The 24,535-nt window shown below is 38.7% G+C and overlaps 1 pseudogene; it reads left to right on the forward strand.

The window, feature by feature from the left end:
* The first annotated feature begins 10,446 nt into the window (after positions 1 to 10,446).
* Positions 10,447 to 24,535, forward strand: part of LOC134207137 (uncharacterized) — a 16,229-nt pseudogene continuing 2,140 nt past the window's right edge.

The following is a 24,535-nucleotide window of genomic DNA, read 5'->3' on the forward strand; positions in this document are numbered from 1 at the left end:
AGTAGACATCTTTGACAAAGTTGTTCGGACAGTCGGAAACGTCGAATTGAAGATAAGTTTGGTTTTAAATTCACCCATTTGGTGGCGCTAGTGTGTATGGAAACACTGTTTTTGTAAGATATCTCGGAAACTATGAGTTTTTGAAAGTTGACATCTTTGACAAAGTTGTTCGGGCAGACGAAAACGTCGAATTGAAGATAAAGTTGGTTTTGAATTCATCCACTTGATGGCGCTAGTGTGAATGGAAACACGTTTGGGGTAAGATATCTCGGAAATTATGACAGTTTGAAAGTTGACATCTAAAACAAAGTTGTTCTGAAGGTCGGAAACGTTGTTCTGAAGATAAGTTTGGTTTTGAATTCAGCCACTTGATGGCGCTAGTGTGTATCAAAACACCGTTTTGGTAAGATGTTTCAGAAATTATGCGATTTGAAAGTTGACATCTTTGACAAAGTTAATTGGACAGTCGAAAGCGTCGAATTGAAGATAAAGTTGGTTTTGAATTCATCCACTTGATGGCGCTAGTGTGAATGGAAACACTGTTTTGGTGAGATATCTCGGAAATTATGAGTTTTTGAAAGTTGACATCTTTGACAAAGTTGTTCAAATAGTCGAAAACGTTGAATTTAAGATAAGTTTGGTTTTGAATTCAGCCACTTGGTGGCGCTAGTGTGTATGAAAACACCGTTTTGGTAAGATATTTAAGAAATTATGCGATTTTGAAAGTTGACATCTTTGACAAAGTTGTTTGGACAGTCGAAAGCGTCGAACTGAAGATAAAGTTGGTTTTGAATTCATCCACTTGATGGCGCTAGTGTGAATGGAAACACTGTTTTGGTAAGATATCTCGGAAATTATGAGTTTTTGAAAGTTGACAACTTTGACAAAGTTGTTCGGATAGTCGAAAACGTTGAATTTATGATAAGTTTGGTTTTGAATTCAGCCACTTGGTGGCGCTTGGGTGTGTGAAAACACCGTTTTGGGAAGATGTTTCAGAAATTAAGCGATTTTGAAAGTTGACGTCTTTGACAAAGTTGTTTGGACAGTCGAAAGCTTCGAATTGAAGATAAAGTTGGTTTTGAATTCATCCACTTGATGGCGCTAGTGTGAATGGAAACGCCGTTTTGGTAAGATATCTCGAAAATTATGAGTTTTTGAAAGTTGTAATCTTTGCCAAAGTTGTTCAGGCAGTCGAAAACGTCGAATTGAAGATAAAGTTAGTTTTGAATTTAGCCACTTGGTGGCGCTGGTGTGTAAGGAAACACCGTTTTGGTAAGATATCTCGGAAATTATGAGTTTTTGATAGTTGACATCTTTGACAAAGTTGTTCGGATACTCGAAAACGTTGAATTTAAGATAAGTTTTGTTTTGAATTCAGCCACTTGGTGGCGCTAGTGTGTATGAAAACACCGTTTTGGTAAGATGTTTCAGAAATTATGCGATTTTGAAAGTTGACATCTTTGATAAAGTTGTTTGGACAGTCGAAAGCGTCAAATTGAAGATAAAGTTGGTTTTGAATTCATCCACTTGATGGCGCTAGTGTGAATGGAAACGCGTTTTGGTAAGATATCTCGGAAATTATGAGTTTTTGAAAGTTGACATCTTTGACAAAGTTGTTCGGACAGTCGAAAACGTTGAATTGAAGATAAGTTAGATTTTGAATTCAGCCACTTGGTGGCGCTAATGTGTATGAAAACACCGTTTTGGTAAAATGTTTCGGAAATTATGCAATTTTGAAAGTTGAAATCTTTGACAAAGTTGTTCGGACAGTCGGAAACGTTGAATTGAAGATAAGTTTGGTTTTGAATTCACCCACTTGGTAGCGCTAGTGTGTATAAAAACATCGTTTTGGTAAGATATTTCGGAAATTAAAAGAAGACATCTATGACAAACTTGCTTGGAGGGATGAAAACGTTGTATTGGAGATTAGTTTGATATTGGTGTAAAAGTTGACAGTTAATCCAGACTTCGGATGGGCTGGAACGATGTGGAACAATTGAAAGCAAATCCAACTTCCAAGCGAGTTGGTACGTCTCCGGTGTCTTCTATATGCGAGTAGACGTTCGATTCGGGTGGATCAAATGAAAGTAAATCCAATCTCTGAGTGGGTTGGTACGTCTCCGATGTCTTCTACATGCGAGTAGGCGTTTGATCCGGGTGGATCAGTTGAGAGTAAATCCAATCTTCAAATAGGTAGAAACGGTGTGGACCAATTAAAAGAAAATCCAACTTCCGAGCGGGTTGGTCGAGATTATGTCTTCTGCAAGCGAGTAGATGTTCGATTCAGGTGGATCAGTTGAAAATGAATCCAATCTCGGAGTGGGTTGGTACGTCTCCGATGTCTTCTACATGCGAGTAGGCGTTTGATAAGGGTGGATCAGTTGAGAGTAAATCCAATCTTCGAATAGGTTGGAACGGTGTGGACCAATTAAAGCAAATCCAACTTCCGAGCGGGTTGGTACGTCTTCGATGTCTTCTACATGCGAGTAGGCGTTTGATCCGGTGGATCAGTTGAGAGTAAATCAATCTTCGAATAGGGTTGGAAACGGTGTGAACCAATTAAAAGCAAATCAACTTCCGAGCGGGTTGGTACGTCTCCGATGTCTTCTACATGCGAGTAGACGTTTTGATCCGGGTGGATCTGTTGAGAGAAAATCCAATCTTCGAATAGGCTGGAACGGTGTGGACCAATTAAAAGCAAATCCAACTTCCGGAGCGGGTTGGTACGATGTCTTCGATGTCTTCTACATGCGAGTAGGCGTTTGATCCGGGTGGATCAATTGAGAGTAAATCCAATCTTCGAATAGGTTGGAACGGTGTGGACCAATTTTAAGCAAATCCAATTTCCGAGTGGGTTGGTACGTCTCCGATGTCTTCTACATGCGTGTAGACGTTTGATCCGGGTGGATCAGTTGAGAGTAAATCCAATCCTTGAAATGGTTGAAACGATGTGAAACAATTGAGAGCAAATCTATCGAGTGACAAACATCAACGGATGCTTTTGTATAGAATTAGATGATGATGCAAGATTGATTCTTAAGAACCTGGTAAGCTCTACCCATGATTGCATAAACAAGATCAACTGATGCCATGTGTCTAGTGTTAGAAAACGTAAACTAAGATAAACTGAAAGTATTGATGGAATATTTCTGGTTTTGATGCAAGATTGATTTTTAAGAGCCTGGTAAGCTCTACCCATGATTGCATAAACAAGATCAGCTGTTGCAATGGTATAGTGTTAGAAAGTGTAAACTAAGATGAACTGAAAGTATTGATGAAATATTTCTGGTTTTGATGCAAGATTGATTTTAAAAGGGCCTGGTAAGCTCTACCAATGATTGCATAAATAAGATCAGCTGTTGTGATGGTATAGTGTTAGAAAGTGTAAACTAAGATGAACTGAAAGTATTGATGGAATATTTCTGGTTTTGATGCAAGATTGGTTTTCAAGGGCCTGGTAAGCTTTTTTTTTTTTTTTTTTGTTTCTTTTTTAAAGAGACTTTCAGCCCGAGGCTGGCTCGTCTCCAAGGGGCCTGGTAAGCTCTACCCATGACTGCATAAACAAGATCAGCTATTGTGATGGTATAGTGTTAGAAAGTGTAAACTAAGATGAACTGAGAGTATTGATGGAATATTTCTGGTTTTGATGTAAGATTGATTTAAAAAGAGCCTGGTAAGCTATACCCATGACTGCATAAACAATATCAGCTGATGCCATGTGTCTAGTGTTAGAAAGTGTAAACTACGATGAACTGGAATATTTATGGTTTTGATGCAAGATTGGTTTTTTAAGAGCCTGGTAATCCCTACCCATGACTGCATAAAATAAGATCAGCTGTTGTGATGGTATAGTGTTAGAAAGTGTAAACAAAGATGAACTGAAAGTATTATTGAATACTTCTGGTTTGATGCAAGATTGATTTTTAAGAGCCTGGTAAGCTCTACCAATGATTGCATAAATAAGATCAGCTGTTGTGATGGTATAGTGTTAGAAAGTGTAAACTAAGATGAACTGAAAGTATTGATGAAATATTTCTGGTTTTGATGCAAGATTGATTTTTAAGAGCCTGGTAAGCTCTACCCATGATTGCATAAACAAGATCAGCTGTTGTGATGGTATAGTGTTAGAAAGTGTAAACTAAGATGAACTGAAAGTATTGATGAAATATTTCTGGTTTTGATGCAAGATTGATTTTAAAAGCGGCCTGGTAAGCTCTACCCATGACTGCATAAACAAGATCAGCTGATGCCATGTGTCTAGTGTAAGAAGGTGTAAACTAAAATGAACTGAAAGTATTGATGGAATATTTCTGGTTTTGATGCAATATTAATTTTAAAAGCCTGGTGAGCTCTACCCAGACTGCATAAACAATATCAGCTGATGCCATGTGTCTAGTGTTAGAAAGTGTAAACTAAGATGAACTGGAATATTTCTGGTTTTGATGCAAGATTGTTTTTTTAAGAGCCTGGTAATCTCTACCCATGACTGCATAAATAAGCTTTTGTGATGGTCTAGTGTTAGAAAGTCTAAACTAAGATGAACTGAAAGTATTGATGGAATATTTCTGGTTTTGATGCAAGATTGATTCTTAAAAGGGCCTGGTAAGCTCTACCCATGATTGCATAAACAAGATCAGCTGTTGTGATGGTATAGTGTTAGAAAGTGTAAACTGAGATGACCTGAAAGTATTGATGGAATATTTCTGGTTTTGATAAAATATTGATTTTAAAAGCCTGGTGAGCTCTACCCAGACTGCATAAACAAGATCAGCTGATGCCATGTGTTTCGTGCAAGAAAGTGTAAACTGAGATGAACTGAAAGTATTGATGGAATATTTCTGGTTTTGAAGAAAGGTTGATTTTCACTACGAAAAAGGAAAAACTTTTGCAATTAATAGTATTGAATTCACCATTTAAATTATATTAATAATTGGTTTTCAAATGAGTTACAAATCGGGTTTTGGTAAGTATCGTTTCATATCATTAGTATAATTATTATGATAATAACCTTATATTTCTTTCCAGAATAATTCTACTTCAACTGTTGTATCTGCCGTTTATTTTATTGTATATATATTTTATTTGTTTTCTGAATTTTATAATTTAGAGTAGAGGTAAAGGAGGATGTAGGAAATAATAGAATAATACTAAATATAATAAAATTAATACAATCAGGAACTGTTTAATTAGAGCATAAATCGCGTTATGCGCCGCATTTGATAGACAAAGTTGTGAGAGTGTCAGCGAGACACATTCAATGGTGACGACTTGCGTGAGAGAGAGAGAGAGTCATGTGATTGAGCATGAAGCGGAAAATACCGCTCGTGGAGGACATGAATGCACAAGATCGATTAGGAGAGCTCAGTTTTGTGACGAACGTAGTTGCTGACGGTTGTGTGAAGTGAAACCAAAAAAAAAAAGAAATGAATAGAAAAGAATGTGTGAACCCTATTGATAAGTGTTTAGTGCTAATTAAATATGAAAGAAATCCCGACAAAGATGAAATGATTAATTTGCTACACAATGTAATCGATAGTATTAATTTTCTGAGCTTTCTAGATTCTATCTTTGACATTTTCTATAAAACACACAGCTAGACGAATACTTTTTGGACTCACTGTATACTCATGCAAAACAATAAGTGCATAGAAAAGCTTTCAATTTATAACTGAGCAAATGCTAATAGAATACTAAGTTGAAAAGCAGGCCAAGTGACGGGGATTTTTGAGGTGGACTTGACTTTTATTTCAGATGGATTTTGGATGGGTTTCCACTAACATTTGTATCCACAACAAGGCTTCTTTTACATTTTTATATTTAATTACAGAAGTCTATAGCACATTACACATCACATTACCGTGGGGCACCGAAATCCACTCACTTAATGACTTCAGTATGTGGAAATCTCTACACTCAGAATAAAATGCATATTATTGCCATGTGCCATGCACTTATATTTTGACCAGTTGGTTTTGCATTTCAAAAATATGTGCAACACTAATCGATTATTGCCAATCAGATCATCATATATTTTAAGTGCGGGGTTATTGCTTTTTCATTACTTCTGCACTTAAAATTCAAAATGGGCCGTTTCATCGTTATTCATTAACATCGCACATACATACATACAGGCTTGGCATTTACTCGCACAATGAGCTCAATGAGCAAAAAAAGTTCATCAAAAATGAGCAACAAAACATCACGGACATGATCAAAACATAGAAAAAAGATGCTCTTCGTTGTGGGAAAAATGAGGAGCGGCTCTCTTTGAGAGAAACCGTTTGTCTCAATGTGTCTCTTTGAGGAGCATCATTTTTGTTGTTCTTTCCAACTGAACGTACAGAGGAATGAAAGCACACTTCGGTCATACCATCGCTACCAGCACAACAGCCTCGCACATTTGTACCTTTATGAGACCAGCATGAGAATAGGAACCGAGTATAGCATCCATGAACGGGTAGAAAGAACACCTTTCTTTGTTTACAATAATTATTTACTGCTTCTAAGCAACAGGCAGCTTGATGTAGCCAATTCTACATTTATCTGGTTAGCAATTACAATTTGAAAAGAAAGAGATTATTGACGAAATTATCTTATACCTACTAGGCGAACCTGCCCGATCTCGCTCGGGTTTTATTTGTGATATGTCAATCATTTAGTTGATTGAGTCGTCGCACTCTAGATCAATTTCAGTTCGAGCTTGATGGCTTTCCGCTGCATTTAGACAATATCTCAACTTTTCCCGGCAAATTGAACAACTATTAGTATGTACAAACACAGCTGATCCCAAGACGATTCGATTAGTGAGAAAATCTTGCAAATCAGTCCATCCGTTCGTGAGTTATATTGCCTCAAAGGAAATGCAAACTCATTTTAATATAAAGACTAGTCGAACCTGCCCGATCTTGCTCGGGTTGTTTTTATTTCAACCTAACTGTCAATCGATTAGTTGATTGAGGCGTCGCCCTCTAAATCGATTTCCGATCAAGCTGATAGATTTCTTCAGAACTCACAATAACGTACTATTTTTACATTTGTTCAACTTTGCCAGCAAAATGCTCTATCTTTTCATACATATAAACACAGCTGACCTCAAAACGTATCGATTAGTAAGGAAATCTTGCAAATCGGTCCATCCGTTCATGAGTTGCCTCAAAGGAAATACAAACTCATTTTTATATAGATAGATGAAGATGATGATTAAAGAGATGAAAAGGTAAGGGCCAGGGAGCGATCCCTTGATCTTAGGCATATAGGCACCAAGACCTTCTTTAAAATATTGTGTAAACGCGTTAAAACGCGTGAGACCCAAAATCCGCATAAAAGGAAGCTCTCATAACAAACCGCATGAAAACCGACTCCAGTGTATACGGTTTGACCAATTAATACAAGATTTGTTCGACGCCTAATTTTGAATGAAAATTATTAAGTTCTTTTAATGTCTTCAACGTGTAAAACAAAATGAAACAGTCCTAAAAGGGGATTATGAATGTGATTGAATCTGATAAGAAAATTATTTTGATCTTTTAGTGGAATATCTTTTCTTGTCATAAGACATTAATACAATCACCAGATTCGTCTTAATTGTATCTTGACAGATACGTATTTCGACCACAACTGTACGACAGTCGTCTACTGATGTCTTGTACTTGACTCGAGTCGAGGCCGTGCAGAGACACTGAAGATGACTTCACCTGTTGAGGTCGAAATGCGTATCTGTCAAGATACAATTAAAGTCGGTGGAATTCAATGGGATTGTATTAACTCGTCTTATGACAAGTGAGTGATTGAATTGTTTACTAAGCAAAACACGATAAATGACAATAACTTACTGGCTACCGTTAGGATTGTCCAAATAATTATCATCATAAATTTATTCGCCACCACCAATTCCATCTCGTCGGAAAGAGGCTCCAAAAGATACTCAATGAGCAACTTTTTCCTCACCTCATTAGAGTCGAACCATTTAGGGTCTGTCTCAATTGGATAATTAAACGCTCAAATTCTCCAAATCTTAAAAGTGACAGCGTTCAATAATTATCGAATAACCCTGCTGGATGAGAGTAGGATTACTTTTGACAGATATCGAATCATTCTCGGATCGATGTCTTATTGGAATTGTTGGGTAGCACGCAGCTCATTCTTATGGCTGGTGATTTTAAAATTTTGAACCGTCAGTTTTAAGTAAAATTAAATTTAATTCGGGAAATGAGACAGAGCCTTAGTTATCATTGAGAAATGAATATATTTCGGAGCTACCCAAAAAAGAGAGAAACGCAAAAGTACAAAAGAGAAGGGCAAAGATTCGTGTGTCAAGAGCAGTGAGCATTTTTTTTTTCTTCTCCTGATTCGCTCTGAGGAGCATTCCATCCCTGCATATATATTGAAAATCAAACCAAAACCGATCAAAATATAACGCATTCTATATTATTCTAATCTTTATTTATTTCATGCTCTTCATTACCAATCCGGTCGGTAATTGTGATGCTGAAATGCAGTGCAGAATAAGCATATTAACTATGTGCAAGTATTAAATTAGATTTCCTTCGAGTTATACTCACCAATAGTTACTTCACTTATCCAAGGTTCTGTTCGTGCCCAGTTCAAAAACTAGATTTGCAACGCAACATCTCTGTAAAGGAATAGATGGTTATGATTCTCATCGATCGGAACAACAGTTCTCTCATCGATCGGAACATGTTTTGATTCTATATTGCATTTTAGTTTAATGTAGAATTTTACATGTATAATGTACATTTCGAACCTATAGAGCATCATATAAAAAGGATGTTGCATATTTTTCATTACTTGCACATAAAACAGAAAATTGTTTCCTCTTTGGATTCTATACGACTGCACATAGAATATATCATTAGTTTAATTTGAGTATAGATACGAAAAATGCAAAACTTTTTTTTGTTGATTTTTTAAAGTGTTTCACTTTTACGTATTAAAAATTACAAAAAAAAACATGATAAAATAATGAATTAATTCAACACCTCCTAAATTGAAATACGTCTACTGTGGATAATCCGTACAGCTGTTTTTTTTTATCTAATATTTAATCCAATAACCCAATTTTGCGAACAACTCAAAAAAAAAACAATTTGCAAGGGTTTTATTAGTTCCAACAAGAGATATATCCCTCATGCTTCAACGCTGCTTCAACGATCGATTATTTTGGAAAAATATGTATTTTTCAGTGTTGGCCAAATTAGGCACTAAGTTGGCCAAACCGGTGCACTTCCCCTATACTAATTACCTTGAACCCCCTTTCGACGAGCTTGGTGGTCTAGTGGTGGCCTAGTGGCCTTATAGGCAGGAGGTCGTGGGTTCAATTCCAGGCTCGTCCCTTTCCTACTTTGTAATTCTATGTTGTTCTTTTTGTGTTTCACGTTCTACCAAAACCTACTGTTATAATCTCCCCCACTAACAATTCCAAAACCTCCCGTGACACATATGAGAGGTCCTAGAGTTCTCTGCATCTTTCTTAAGTGGTGTCCAACTAATTATCCTTCCCTTCCTCCAGCATTCGCAAGGATGTATATCGACTATTGGAGAGTGCATTGCTTCCGTCTAAGAGATAGTAATTAGTCCCACATCAATATCTGTGGTATCGGATGAAAATGATTCTACTCTCATTGCGCATCTCCTTTCGACAGCTCTTTCGTATGACAGTTTGTAATTTCGAGTCGAGGTGCGCAATGCCACCCAGGTTTATACCACCACGAATTTGTGGAATTGCTCAATGCTAATACTAATTAATTACCTTAAGCCCTCTTTGATTTATTGATATCTCATGAAGTGGGAAGCCTTCGGTGCTGTACGGATTTCGATCCACGGTCAGTGACGGGAAATGTCATTTCGATGTCATGGAACTAATAACTATAAAACTATAACTTTTTCTAATAGGTCATTGCTCTAAATTTTAAATTGGTGGTGTAAGAGCCGAATTATAGTGTCATGACATTAATGTAACGACACTCCGTGGCATTTTCAAATTTAGTGCTTTTTGAATATTGGGTCTGGTACTACAAGGACGTATGTGATTTTGTAAGCAAAGATTGAGACGTCGATTTATCCAACTGATGGGATCACGCAAATAGCACCACCAACAGGAGCCGAAGGCCTTCACCTGTCTGTGGCGATGGTTGCAGTGGGAGGTATCAGATCGGACAAATCGACGTTTGAATCTTTTGTTTACAAAATCACATAGTCCTTGAATAACACCCGAAAGTATAACTTGTTTGTGCGTGTTTCGAGAAGTATGTAGAGTAGAACGATGCGCGATCTCCAAAATTTGTTCTGCAAGTAGTGCGGCTGCAAAAAATCAGTGCTTGTTTAGTGTGTGTTTTTCTAAAAGTACGCAGAACGATCGCACATTTTTTTTTAGATCCTACACCTCCGGTGGTGCAAAGGCCGACTTGAAGATCTCCATCCCTAGCGATGCCCGGTATCGCTTTAACCTGTTGCCAGGTTAGTTAGGCGAGTTCTTTTATTTCTTTATTGAGGCTTCTCCGCCGAGCCTCTGGGTCTGCCTCTGCTGCGATGTCCCGCTGGGTTCCAGTCTAATACTTGCTCCACAGATTCTTCGCCCCTACGTAGAGTTAGGACCCAGCCCACTTCCGATCCGAATTTCTGTTGTTATCGGTCCTCTGGTGACAACGACGATGGAGCTCGTTGTTTAGATCAGTTGTGAGCCACCAGGCCCGAATATATACCGCAGGATCTGTAATGAACACCTGCAGCCGTTGAGTGTTCTCCACTGATACACACCATGTTTCGCATAGCGTATAACAGCACAGATTTCACGTTAGAGTTGAAAATTCTATTTTGGTGCGTTCACTTATCTGCCTGTTTTTCAGATATTTCTTAAACTCGCAAGGCAGCTCTTGCTTTCTTGATCCGTGCGCCTATTGTCGATCTTGGTACCGCGAATCTGACGCCATTGGCTACCAAGATATTGGAAGCTTTCAACATCTCCACTTGTTGTCCGGTACTGTGAAACTGGAAGGAGTCACCGTGTTTCATCCAACGATTGGTTTTGTGACGCGTTGATGACAAACCTGCTCGAGGAGGAGCGATCAGCAAGGTCGTTGTACTCTCAGACAATCAGAGCGCCGTTGCGCGAGATAGTAACGTCATCCGCCAATTCGAAGTCGTTTAGGTGCTCCATGGTATAGGTTGCATAACGCCCGCGGTTTGGTTCACGGTCAATCGCATCCCAGAATCTCATCGATTACGAGTGAGGAACATAACGGTGATAGAATACATCCCTTGCCTCACACCATGCTACGACCCGGATAGGGTCGACAGGACCATTGTGCAGCACCCCACGAAAAGGCCCGTACCGTTTCGATGAGGCCGATGATTTTCTCAGGAACCCTTGCGTCTCAGGGAGCCCACATATTCTCGGTGATTAGACGGTCGAAGTTTCGTAGTCAATGAATACCAAGTAGGGACTCTAAATGTCTTGACCTGCTCCAAAACAAGACCGGAAGTTGCGGTGTCCCAGATAATGAAAAACGATGCAGTAGTTGTTCGATGTCATGGGGTCAGCTTTGAGCATCTCGGCTGATATGCGGTCGACCCTGGGGCTTTATTCGATTTCATGCTTTGATGGCTGTTTGAATTTGCAGTGATGGAGCTTCGGTATTGACGTGTTATACGTCGGATCCTAGGGACGCGCCGAGGTGGTGATGGCCTGGTTGGCACCTGAAAAGTTGTTCGAAGTGCCGAACCAGCGTTTCAGCTGGTCAGTTGGCCGGTCAATAACTGATCATCTGCGTCTTTCAGGCATCGTTGCATCTATCTTCGCCCGCTTAAGCGTCGTCGAGATATCGTGAGGAGGCGAATGTCCCGGTGCGGCGGCTCTCTTCCTTCGTCGGCCAGAGAGTCTGCCACGCCGCTTGTCCCGTCGACAGAGCGTTTTACTTCCTTCTCAAGAGCCGTGTATCGTTGACGGGCTAAGACTTTGGCTCCTCTGGTTTTCGATCGCTCTATCGCGGCTTTGCTTCTCTTCGCCCTCTATCTTCCTCCAGGTCTCATCGGTGATCCATTGTTTCTCTGGGTGCGTAGTTCGCCCAGATTGTTCTCTGCTGGTGGCGATGAAGGCATTCCTTGATGGCGGTCCATTGGTCTTTCCACGCTGCCACCTTCCGGAATATCTCAGCACGCGTCTCAGTTCTTCAACGAAGGACCGTTTCACCGTGGCATCTTCCAGTCGGCGTGTTGAATCGTCGTCCAACTCTTTCCTCCTGCCGACGAATCCGCAATGCGCAGGCGTATTTCGCCGATGAGGAGGTGATGATCAGACGCGATATCGGCTACGTTTGCCGCTACATCACATAGTGCTCGTTTCCATTTCGGCTGATGCAGATGTGGTCGATTTGATTTTCTGTAAAGCCGTCAAGGAGCCACGGACCTTGTGGAACCGGTCGATGAGGAAGAGCGATCCCCGATCACCATGTCGTTATTACCAAAATTTGCGAACAGCCTTTCGCTCATTTCTCCGAGACCATGGCGTCCCTAATGCGCTCATGGCTTCGAGTTGTCGGATCCGATCTTCGCATTGAAGTCGCCAAACAGATCTTGATATCACCTTCGGAATTCTATCTACGACGGCATTGGAGTTGACTGTAAAGTTCTTCTTTGTCTTGCGAGATCGCAGCATCGAGTTGGCGCATAACATTGGATTATGGTAGGTTTCGGACCGTGTTCTAAATCTGGCAACGATTATCCTTTCACTTATAGGTTCCCATCATAAGCGCAGAGTCCTGAGCGCTTAGTAGGAAGCCAACTCCGCGTTGCGGCGCGTTCACCTCGTAAACCAGAGTATAGCAGAACTTGTCCCGACGGCGTTCTGTGTCTCCAAAGCCAACGGACTTCACTCAGTCCCAGGATCTCGCTTCATGGCGTGCCTTTCTGGCAAGTTGTGCCAATTTACCCTGCTGGGCTAGGGTTAAAACGTTCCATGTTCCTATTCGTGTCCGTTGTTTCGCGTAAGAGTCGTCGCCGTAAATCAGTCCGATTCTTTCATTATCGATTCTCGAACAAATTGATGTTTCGGGAACAGTAGGTTGTTGCCCAAGGTTCCCATCCACCGGGATGGGGCTGCCATCTAGGTATAGCTTCCGGGAATAGCATTTCATACTCAGCCGCTGGATGCCAGAACAGACGCTGTTGGAGCTGCACTCCCGGACAGACGCCTGATCAGTCGGGTCAAATTTATTTAAAGTCCACCCAACACCAGGATCAGGCTAGTGCAGGCTTTGAGCGGCAAACGGTCGCTTTGATAGGCCTGCTTGGGGACACATGCAGCTTTTATAGAAGTTCAACAGAGCCCACTGTCGAACCCCACCACATCCTAGGCAGACCCCACAGTACGCACCTCTCACTCTAGCTGATGTCAGAAGGACAACAGTGCCAGGGCTGCACTACCAGCTAAGACGCAACCCTTAGCTGGCGGTCAATTGTCATCGGAAGACCCGTAGCGTGAGTATTGGAACCAGGAGGACCAGAGCATGTTAGGCGCCCTTCCCGATGTCAACTCACATTTCGCAGCCCACGATCGCACAATCATCCGTAATAATTTGTTCTGCTTTGTGCGACCGTAAAAATTATAGAGGAAGGTCAGATATGTGCCATCACAGACATTGCCTTTCGCTCGCTTTCAAAGACTTCTATTAAAACATTCTTCATGCCTGCCGTTTCCTAACAGAACTATCAATTCTATACTTCGCCTCTAATTTCATCATGAACATGTACGTCTAAGTTTGGAAGATGGTATTAGCATTTCCATATCATTATAAATAAATTATGTTGTGCGTGTTTGGTTTTATTTGAGGTTAGCACGGTGATTTGATAGAAAGGAAAGTGAGTAGAATAATGCGTTTAATTGTATCCCATCCATTAGGTCGCACGTTTGCCCAAGTGAATCAGACAAATTCCTTGTAACAAACATCCCAAAGACATTGGTGGAGATGCAGAGGATAATCGGTCTCTAGTAGCAACGAGAGTCGGGCTAACAATCCTCCCCTTCCTATATGACCGAAAGGACGTGGCCGGCGCCGTTATTGACTGAAAATATTTGAGCTTCCTAAACTTGTACATTCAGAATGGGTAGCTGATCTCAAGCACCATTCATTTGGTTCTCTGTTCAATTTCCCACGGTTCTAGTCGTAGCAAGTTCTAGAGTAGCACCTGAATTGTATGGTCATAATGTTATTAGGTGGCTTAAAAACACTTTTCAAATGATTAATTATTTTAGAGCGTCTTAGGGAAATGCTAATAAGTTAAAAGACTATTATTCTTCCATTTACTTCCACTATTAACTTTTTATGTATCAACAAGCAGATACGTATTTCGTTTCCTACTTGGAAACTTCTTCAGTTGTTACATTATTGTTTTTCAAATTTTGATGGGCCGCCCTCTTATTCGGTTCTATTTTATTCTGATGCTCTGGACAAAATTTCAGCCAAATCGGTTAACGTTTGGGCGGTGCTAAACCTGTTGAAGATTATATGGAAAAAATGTATGCAGAAACATCCAAAAACAGTGATTTGCAATTTACACAATTTACGATCAAGGACAATGATACTATTCAATACAGAATGTTATGCTGAAAACCGCGAGAAGACTAAAGTTTATTAGGCAAAGATATTAGCATTTTACTGGAGTGTCGTAGTAGAGTGGCCCAAGCTTATATGGAAAAGTGAAAGTTAGAATTTCAAACCTTGCACCCTTAAATGACAGTTGAGGGTCCCAGAAGCTCCTGAAAATTTCAGCTCATTTGGTCCAGTGGTTGGCGTGCGCAAATGGCTCAAAGTTTGTATGTGAAAAGGATCCAAATGCATGGGGAAACGCAACCGTTTCAATTTTTGCTTCTAGGTGGCGCGAACATTCTGTTGTGACAAAATGTAGAACTTTTTTATATAAGGAAGCGACTGGTGAAGACCGGATGTAAATCCCTTTGAATGGCTATAAAGCATCCAAAGTCGAGGGTGTCGAGCGTGTCCCCAGGGGTGTTTAAAATGAGAGCACGTACCACTGACCATTGCGGCGGCGATGCAGGCGTATTCGGTGCCGTGCGAAATTAAATGCATGATTATCACGATCTCGCGAATTTTTATCCGATTGGTAAACTTTCCGTGCTCTGTACAGTAGTGTAGCTAGAGAGGAGGTGACTTTACCACTGAAGCCAACGAGCTGAAGTTTTAAAGGAGACAAAAATTCGAAATATTTGTATATTAAACGTTACAGACAGAGGTCAGAAGGACAGAAAGACAGAGAGACCTGGATATTATATAAGTTATATATTTTTCAAACAACAGTTTTAATGTTTATAGCATTTTTTTTCCTGTTCAGGTTCACTGCGACCAGTTATTAGATCTCTTGTAGCGTTACCCGTATCCTTAGTGTTTAAGTGCATGTCGAATATTCCATTATTGATAAGCAATGCAGTATCGGTTTCGATACAGTTGTTGTTTTGTTTTCTCAAGTGCACCATGACAAGGTCCGCTATTTAGACCTCTTCACGAGAGCAATCCCATTGAAGCGCGCCCCTTATCAATAGAAATCAATCCTGTCTTGAGAAAACAGAACAGTAATACTGTTTTGGCCATGCATCGGAGCCCTAGCACATCCTTTTTGTCTTTTCTAGAATATACAGAAGCTACAAACCGGATTTAGCTCTGTCTACAAGACCATTTCAAGCAAGAAGAATTTGTTCAGATAAGAACTTCCGTGTGTTCCTCTCACTACCATTGTTCACCAGTTCAAGAAGAGTTATAATCGTATTTAAACCCCTAACTCGATTTTTCCAGTAGCTTCAGCCTAGGACGGGTACCACGTTTTTAACTAATTGCTTGAAAGTTGTTCCATGCATACAGTTTAGCCTCAAACGAGAGGAATTGAGTCTTTCCACTGTCTGCAAGGTAACATTAATTATGTTTATTTCTGAGACTGCTTGTTGGTAGCGGGACAAAACGATGAATCCTTAATACAACAACTCATTGCCCTAGCTAGAAAATGGATTAAGCTAGGCTCTGTTTGGTAGATCTAACACCTTAACACACTACGTGAAAGTGATCTACCGTGTTAGGAAATGTTTATAGATAATTTATTAACTGTTAAAACACAAAGTTATCAACAAACAACACTTATACCTATATTAATTATTTATTTCAACTGCTAGGCCTTCTCAATAGAGCAAGTGCAACCTGCAAAATTTTGCCTATGCTGTTGAACAACTTTGAGAAGATATTGAGCTGTTCTTCATTTTTTTGTTGAATTAATTAATTTTGAATTAATTTATTTCTACTTTCAACAAATTCTTCCAATTCATCCCATATACTAGGATCTTCTTTGAGAAAATTTGCAGATATTCTGAAATTTCAAAAATTCATCGTATTTTGAGGAACAAAATCCGAGCGTACAAGAAGTCAACTTATCGATCGTAGATACCTTCAATTTATTTCTTACTTCATCACCCTTACAAGATTTTAAATTGTGTGCCATTCTTTTCTCTCATCAGTAGATTTTTCAGGGTCAGAAAGCCAGAGCGACTAGTTCTTCACCTCAATATAGATGATTTGCAAATCTTGAAGCCGCAATATACACATTTCTTGATTGATCAGGGAAAGCATCCGTAAAGATTATCAATTTTTTGCCAGGTTTAGATGATTTCGTGCTCTGATGAGGGTAAAGGAGTTTAACCAAGACCAAAGTAAACTCGTAAAAAAAAGCAAACATTACTGAATTTTTCGCTTTCATCATCGGTCATGTCAAATTGGTCTAAACAGCCATATTTTGAGACACTATTGCTTACCATATCCATCTGGACAGTTATGTGTCTGGTGAAAATTTAATTCTTTTCACACCAAGAAATGATAAAGATAAATTTAACAACTCTTTTAGTTTTGTGCGTCTTGAATATTGAGTTAGTTTTTCAAAATTCAATCAAATGTTGTGTTTTCATCACCAGGATCTCAATAATGTTTCGTCCCATATTTTCATCAAAGAATTGATCCTAGTAGGCCATGCCGATTTAAATTTATAAAAAATATCTTGAAAAAGGGCCTTTTGAAGGAAATAGTTTTTATCAAACTTAGTAAAAACGCTGGTAGTGATTGAGACAAGGAAGGCTCTGGTTCCGTTGTTGGTTCTTCTTCGATTTTGCCTTTTTAACTCTCGCAAAGGCAGATCCAGGCCTTCAACTTCCTTTGCAGAATAAGGAACTGTTTATCCATCGTTTTTAATCAAATTTAATGCATTTCGTCGAGCAATGTCAAACAATCGATCCAAATTATTAATGAAACTAGACTCTTGCTCTTTCTGTTTATCCCCCGCGGAAGATTTTGATAATTGCTCGCATTTTGTTAAATAATTTTAGGAGCTTAACAACAGCATTGTAGTGTTGCATTAGAGAATTTCTCCTAAAAAATTTGAAGTTCAGTTATACAGTTTTAGCAGCTGGTTTTATATGCAGTGTTGATTTTTCATTATAAAACGCATCCGACCAAGCACATCACCGTTTGAAGGCAACTTTACACCTTTAAACTTTCAATTGGGACAACAAGTTCCATACTTAATTTTCCTAGATTTTGAATCCATTTATATATTCCACTTGTCACGATCAAATATCACTTCACAAAGCAAGAAGACTTTTTCTTGCAGGACCAGTGGTTTTGGAGATACAACGATTTGAAGAGTGAAAAATTAGTTACGTTATATCGAGGGTATACAGGGCTGGTAGCGATTAATGCCTTTCAAGAGTGACTTTAGTGCAACGATAACGAAAAAAGTGACCAAATAGTGACTTTCAATTGCAGAAAAGTGACCAAATAGTGACTTTTGCATAAAGTTTAAACAGTATACAACTACCAGTTACGTTAGTTAGCATTGTTACGGTATAATTCGAAGATTGCAAACTAGTGTTTTATTTTTTAACTTCTGGAAAGTAGGAATGCTGACCATGGTACCTCATATTAAGTAACACACACGAGAATGTATCTACCCGGCGTCACGGAACGCGTAGTGAGTTAGTTGTGTCACAAAATTATGTTGATAATTACATCAACATTATTGCTGTTTAATATGAGCTCAAGTTTTCTGTATAACAGCCAAAACATATTATATAATAATCTAATTGATTCCTTGACGGTGAACTATTTGCACTCACTAAGCATAAATCTTTGGTGGAAATTATTTGTTTGAAAATATAAACAATTAAAATAATTAAGAAATTCTAAAAAAATAAGATTTGACCGTTATTAAACTATGGTTTAATAACAAATTAAAATGCAGTTTTGAGATTTTGGGCACGACGTTGGCTGTGAGAAAAAATTCGAAAATCCATGAAAACCATAGTATCTTATTAGAAATCTATAAATTTTAATTAATTATAATTTCTAAATGGCAGACAACTTGGATATTTTGTAAATCAAATGGAGCAGATCCAATATACGGAATGCAATCTAATCGCTTCATTCCTAATACCGTCGTCAGGATGACAATCGGTCTGGAGGGTCAGTGCCCTCACGAAAGTGTGGAGGTGCAAAAAAAATCGTTCAAAAAGGTCTCTCATAATTTAGTTTCTTGTCCTCAGATACATTAAATCTCTAAGCATTCTATGTAGTGACAGTGGAACAGTAACCCATTCTCATCACCATTTGACCCATTGCTATCCCGGCGCGATTACCTTACATCCGTGGTTCTGATTCCTGTACTTCTCAATTCTGTATTCTATACTCGAGGACCAGTCTTTAGCATTTTAACAACAATTCATTCGGAAGAAAAGATCATGTTGACATAAATCAGAAATAACCACTGATTTCACTAACACTTGGAACTTCTTTTGTTGCATATTTCAAATTTAATATATAGCTACCAGATTTCACATTAGATTGGCGATAATAATAGTAGGTACAAATGATTTTATTTATTTTTATGGCAAAGTGCGAAAATAGTGACTTTATAACCATTTTCGAAAATAGTGACTTTAGTGACTTTTGGATGCAAATAGTGACTTTATGATAGATCAAAATAGTGACCAAGTCACTAAAAAGTGACTATTCAGGCCTGTATACCCTAGAAATAAAGAGCTTTTATTTGATTTGTTAACAAATAGGCCTAATGATTTGGAATACCCTATTGAAATGGTCACCTAAAGGAAATAATAAAATGGGTCCAATATTGTTCTATAGAACGATCCTATCAAATATAAGGTAATTTTGAGGGATCATATCAATAATGTTGGAACTGGATGGTGATATTTTATTTGAGGCTAACAAAATAAATGGAAGAAGTACTTAATTTATTTCTTGTATTTACATTCACACTTGAAAATTGAACTCTAAACTATAGATAAACCAAACTTGACCAAATTTGAGTTCTTCAATTATGTCAATTTTGAGTAAATTTAGGTTAGCTCGAAGATAAACGACGCTGAAAATGGTGATTAAAATCGTACAATATCCCAGATGTTTTTACAAAAAACTGGGCGAATGAGTGAAATTTTGGGAGCTTCTGGGACCCCAAACTGTCATTTAAGGGTGCAAGGTTTGTAATTCAGGATTTCATGCATTTTGAGTCTAGTGTCGTAGGGGTGAATTTCTTCTTTTCAAGGGTAAAAAACGAAATTTGCTCAAACCCCACTGCAGAGAAATGCTAATAACTTAGCCGCGAACCTCTAATCTTCGGTTTTCTGCATAACATTCTGTATAAATTCTTAAGATCTGAATGAGTATCATAGTTGTTCATCGTAAGTTGTGCCTTCCAACTGTTTCACTGTTTTTGGATGTTTCTGCTACATTTTTCCATAAACTTCCAACAGTTTAGCACCGCCAAACGTTGACCGATTTGGCTGAAATTTTGTCCGAGCATCAGGGCATCAAATAGAATGAATAAGAGGGAAATTCGAAAAATTGAAAAAGTTTTTCCCATACTAATTTGAGCCACCCTATGCTCTATGCTCATGCTTAGAACAATGATCTGCTTGACAAAGTTCTAGGATCCTTTAAGCATTGCACTGACCATGATCGCATATTTGTAACATTTGCATATTGGTTGATTTTTGTAAATCGTTTGCCATTCCTCATAAACTAAATAATTTCCAGCTACCATAGATAACAAGATAGTAAAGTCTATTTTACTATTGGGATTAGATGTAGTAAATTGAGCTTAAACCATTAACAGGCTTTCTACAAAATGAACAAAAATGCGAGTGTTACAAATACACTGTGCGAAAAAGTATAAGGACATGAGTCAATAAGCCATTAACGCTTGATCATGCCGTACCCAGAGTCTATCATTTGGAGTGTAAGGTATACGTGAAATGCTACAAATGGTAACGAAGTTAACAAGTTTGTAATCAGACAAATAATTAAAAACATTTCAGTTCAATATTGTTGCATTGATCCATTCTTCGACGATAGCAGTTCAAAGTTGAAGAACGGCGTCGAAAATACCCTCATTTTGTAAATCTTTTCTAGAAAATAAGCTCCAAACATTCTCAGTTGGATTCAGATGTGGGCTACATGCCGGCCATTCCGTTACAGAAATGTTACTGTTCACCAGAAACGATTTTGTGTTACGCGCAGTATAACAAGAGGAGGGCTCCGTTGAAATATCATGTCATCGCTCATAACATTTTAAGCAAATTTAATTAAAACTTCTTTTCCAGAAGCTGCACAGAACACCAGAATTCAGAATATTGGTTCAAAAGTTTTGAAGTGGAACGCGTTCAAAAGTTATGTAGAAAATGAAAGTCAAAACATAAAGGTAAGGTGTCTTGTCTAAATGTGAGAAAGGTAGTGCTACTTAGATTTAATTTGTTTTTTTCTCCATACAAGGATAGAACCAATAGCCTCACGGTCACGGTACATTGGCTTATCAAAAACACTTTATTCACCAAAACAACATTTATTTTGCTTAAACGTTGGGCATATATTTTGATTAATTCCTCAAATTCGGACCCTGTCCAATCCTTTGGGTGGCTAGGACTTTTTAGATGGCATCGTCTTGTACCGAACACCTTATCTTTGAAGATGGGTGGTTACGCACACCACCCATTCGCATGTTTCGTTGAGGGGTGCATCGAAGTAGTTGGCATACGAAAAAGCGTGACAGATAGGGAAGGTGGGATTTATAGATAATAATTTTAGATATAAAATAGAATAATTTTAAAAGTAGTGGACGTCATTATTTTAATCAGCACCTACCACCGCGCAAGTCACTTTCTATTGACCAGAGGTACGTGCGCCTTCGCACTTCCGAAGAAAGTTCAGTTAGACCGCGCAAGTTACTTCCTCGAGTGTTATTTTAGGATAGCACCCATCTTTCCATTTTGATTTAGTTTCTATTTTTGATTTAGCGACTTCATAAGTATATTGAGCTAGCACCGTACATTCCTTCAAGTGATTTTCTTCCTCTGTCCGATGAAGCACTTAACGTCAGAGTCTGTTTTTAGCCTAACGGAGATGCACGACTACAAAGCATGACCATGCTGAAAGTGGCAAAGTCGAATCTCGGTCCCTTCTAGGAAAATTTCAGGTTAGAAGTTTTCTTGATTTCCCTGAGCACTCTTATGCTCATCATAGTGTAAGTCTCAAGATATACGAATGCAAAAATGGTAGTTTGCTTTGAAAACCACGCACAGTAAATCTCTGGAAGTGCTTAATGCACGCTGTCTCATGGGGAATGTAATGCCAGAAGAAGTAGTTAAATACAATAAGGAACTTTTCCAAATCACGGGGAATCCTTCTGGATTTCTACAAAAGACTTATTGTAACTTCCCAAAAAAAAAAAATTAATTCAAATTGATTCCCTTGGCTTTCCTACGGAAATCCTTTTATTATATACAAGCAGACTCGATGATCGCCTGAAATTGATTTATTCTCAGTTCTCGAGTTATACCGAAATGTCTGTTTCATTTGATGGCAGCCCCCTTCCCAGAAGGGAGGAGTTTCGAACCATCACAGAAACATCCCAAACCAAAAGGTACGGATAAGATGGGATGTTTTGGCTTAATCAGCTTGCATTTAAGCAATTTTTTGTATGACTGTAGCAAAAAAGGAACTTGAAGTTCTGTTAGGTGCTTGGAACTCGATGTGCCCAAGAGTGAACTAATTGGTTCAGTTAAGAACAAATTTAAGTCAAGGTAATTTTTGTGTTGGGATATCTTCACTTCCAAAACCTACTGTCAGATTTGGTTCCATTCTTTGAATAATTCTCGAGTTATAAAGACATTGGTGTTTCATTTGTAATGGAGCCCCTTTACAAAGAATGGAGTCTGGGTCTCTAACCATCTTAAAATCTTTCCTGGCCTCAAAAACCTCTGCATACGAAACGCCGATCGGTTCAGTAGTTTCGAGTCTATAAGAGATCAGACCTCTTCATGTTTTCAAAAGTATCAAAATTCAACTGTTCAGCCCAGAATCACAATTCGTATGCTAAAATAAGCCTTCTCTCAAATGTTCAGACAATTTGGATATAATTTCAAGGTGGCTCAAGTCGATTTAGTGTTTTTTGGTCTATTTTCAATTTTGAAAAATATATACAAGAGAGATAAATGCTAAAATCATCGTAACAACCTCTAAACGGAAACTTTTGATATGCTCTACAAGTCTTGTGAACATTGCGATTATTAAGGCAGACAGACAGAAATTCATTCTTATGTATATAGAATAAGAAGATGAAGAAATCAACATCAGAAAAATCATAAGACGTCTTACTGAATTCCCGAAAGTTTTTCTCCGAAGTTTCCCTTGAACAGCAGTTTCTCTTAATGTGATTTTTTAGAATATTTCAGAGGTTTGCTTGAAAATTTCACAGGATTTCCTTGATATTCAATCTAGATCTGTGTGAGCCGATTGAATTTTTATCAGCAGGCGTGATAGATCATTTTCAGCCAGCGTTGCACATAGGGGTATCACCTTACCGTTTGAATAAAGTTAAATTTTCAAAATTGTCCTGAGAACGTCAAATATGCCTCAAACTTCTCTGAATATAGACAGCGACCTCAGCTACAAGGTTTTTCAGATTTAAAGTTTTACCACTACACTTCTAGAAAGTTAGAGGTTTTTCGTTGATGAAATTAATGATTTTCTCTGTTGAATTTGATTACGTTCGGTATGTTCTATTGTGGTCAAATATTTGTCACAGCAATCCACAGATCAGTACATACCATGAAAAGTAGACAAAATAGTACATGTAAACATATTTTTGAAAAGAATGAATGCAAATTAATGATTTCGTGTGTGTTACTTCTACGTGAAGTTAAACGATTTACAATGATATGGAAATGCTAATATCATCTTCCAAACTCGACGTACATGTTTACATTAGATAGCATAGGCAAAGTATAAATTGATAGTTCCGTTAGGATACGGCAGGGCAGAAGAATGTTTTTATAGAAGTCGATTTGAAATTGGCGGAGGGCAACTATTTGTGATGGCACATATCATTAGCTTCCTTCTGATTAGCTCCACTTAGTGAGCGGGAAGAATAAGTGTGAAGTGAGTGATACATCTCCACCTGGCAAGAAGGTGGTTTGACTTGCTCATATGCCATCGCTGCGGAAGGATTTGCTATCGACGAGTACTCTTCCGAATTTCTAATATGACATCAGCATTTAGTCGAATGATTTTAGTTGCTTACGCGTAATATGTGACGACTATCATAAGCCCCAATTAGGAGGGCAACCGATCTTGATGATGCATTTGAACTGTTTAACAGCTGTGCGAAAAATATGGTCCCCGACATAACAGTGATCGAGAACGCGTGTTTTATCAAACTCTCCCTCAGTGGGGCGCCATATCTGAATCATTTTTTCCAACTTGTAATACAAGTGCGATAGTTTTGTTTTACGTTCTTGTTATGATTCGAAAAGGTTTTGCCACTCTTTATCGTTGTTCGTTTTCTATTGAGAAATATCGTAATCCCTGAGCATAACTCCTGAGAGATATATGAAAACTGACATGAAAACTTAACGGCCATCCAAAAGTTATCTGAAATTTTTCTGAATGAAAATTAATTTTATACATCAAGACTTTGCGCACTTTTCCAGGCTTCCGAGCCTTTGAAAGGAGCTGCTGACATCTTTGAAATGAGACTCTGAGCCTTTCTTGAGTGGAGAGGTGCTTCTGAGCTTTTTTGAAAAGAAGGCTCAAAGCCCTAAAGAAAGAGAGTCCGAACATTTTTGAAAGTTTTCTAGTTTTTTGAAAGGAAGCCTGAGCCTCTAGAAAAACCTTTGAAAGGAAGCTTCCTGAGCCTCTGAAAGGAGGCATCCGGAGCTTAAAGGAGCCCACTTTAAGAGGAGGCTTGAGCTTTGAAGGGAGGCTTGAGTCTTTTTGAAGGAGGCTTGAGCCTCTTGAAAGGGGGAGGCTTCCTGAGCCTCTTGAAAGGAGGCTTCGAGCAATTTGAAAGGAAGCCTGGAGCCTCTTAAGAGGAGGCTTGAGTCTTTTGAAAGGATGCTTCTTTGAAAAGGAGGCTTCGGAGCCTTGAAAGGCTTCGAGCATTTTGAAAGGAAGTTTCA

The sequence above is a fragment of the Armigeres subalbatus genome, chromosome 1, assembly GCF_024139115.2.
Source record: "Armigeres subalbatus isolate Guangzhou_Male chromosome 1, GZ_Asu_2, whole genome shotgun sequence".
NCBI classification, from domain to species: Eukaryota; Metazoa; Arthropoda; class Insecta; order Diptera; family Culicidae; genus Armigeres; species Armigeres subalbatus.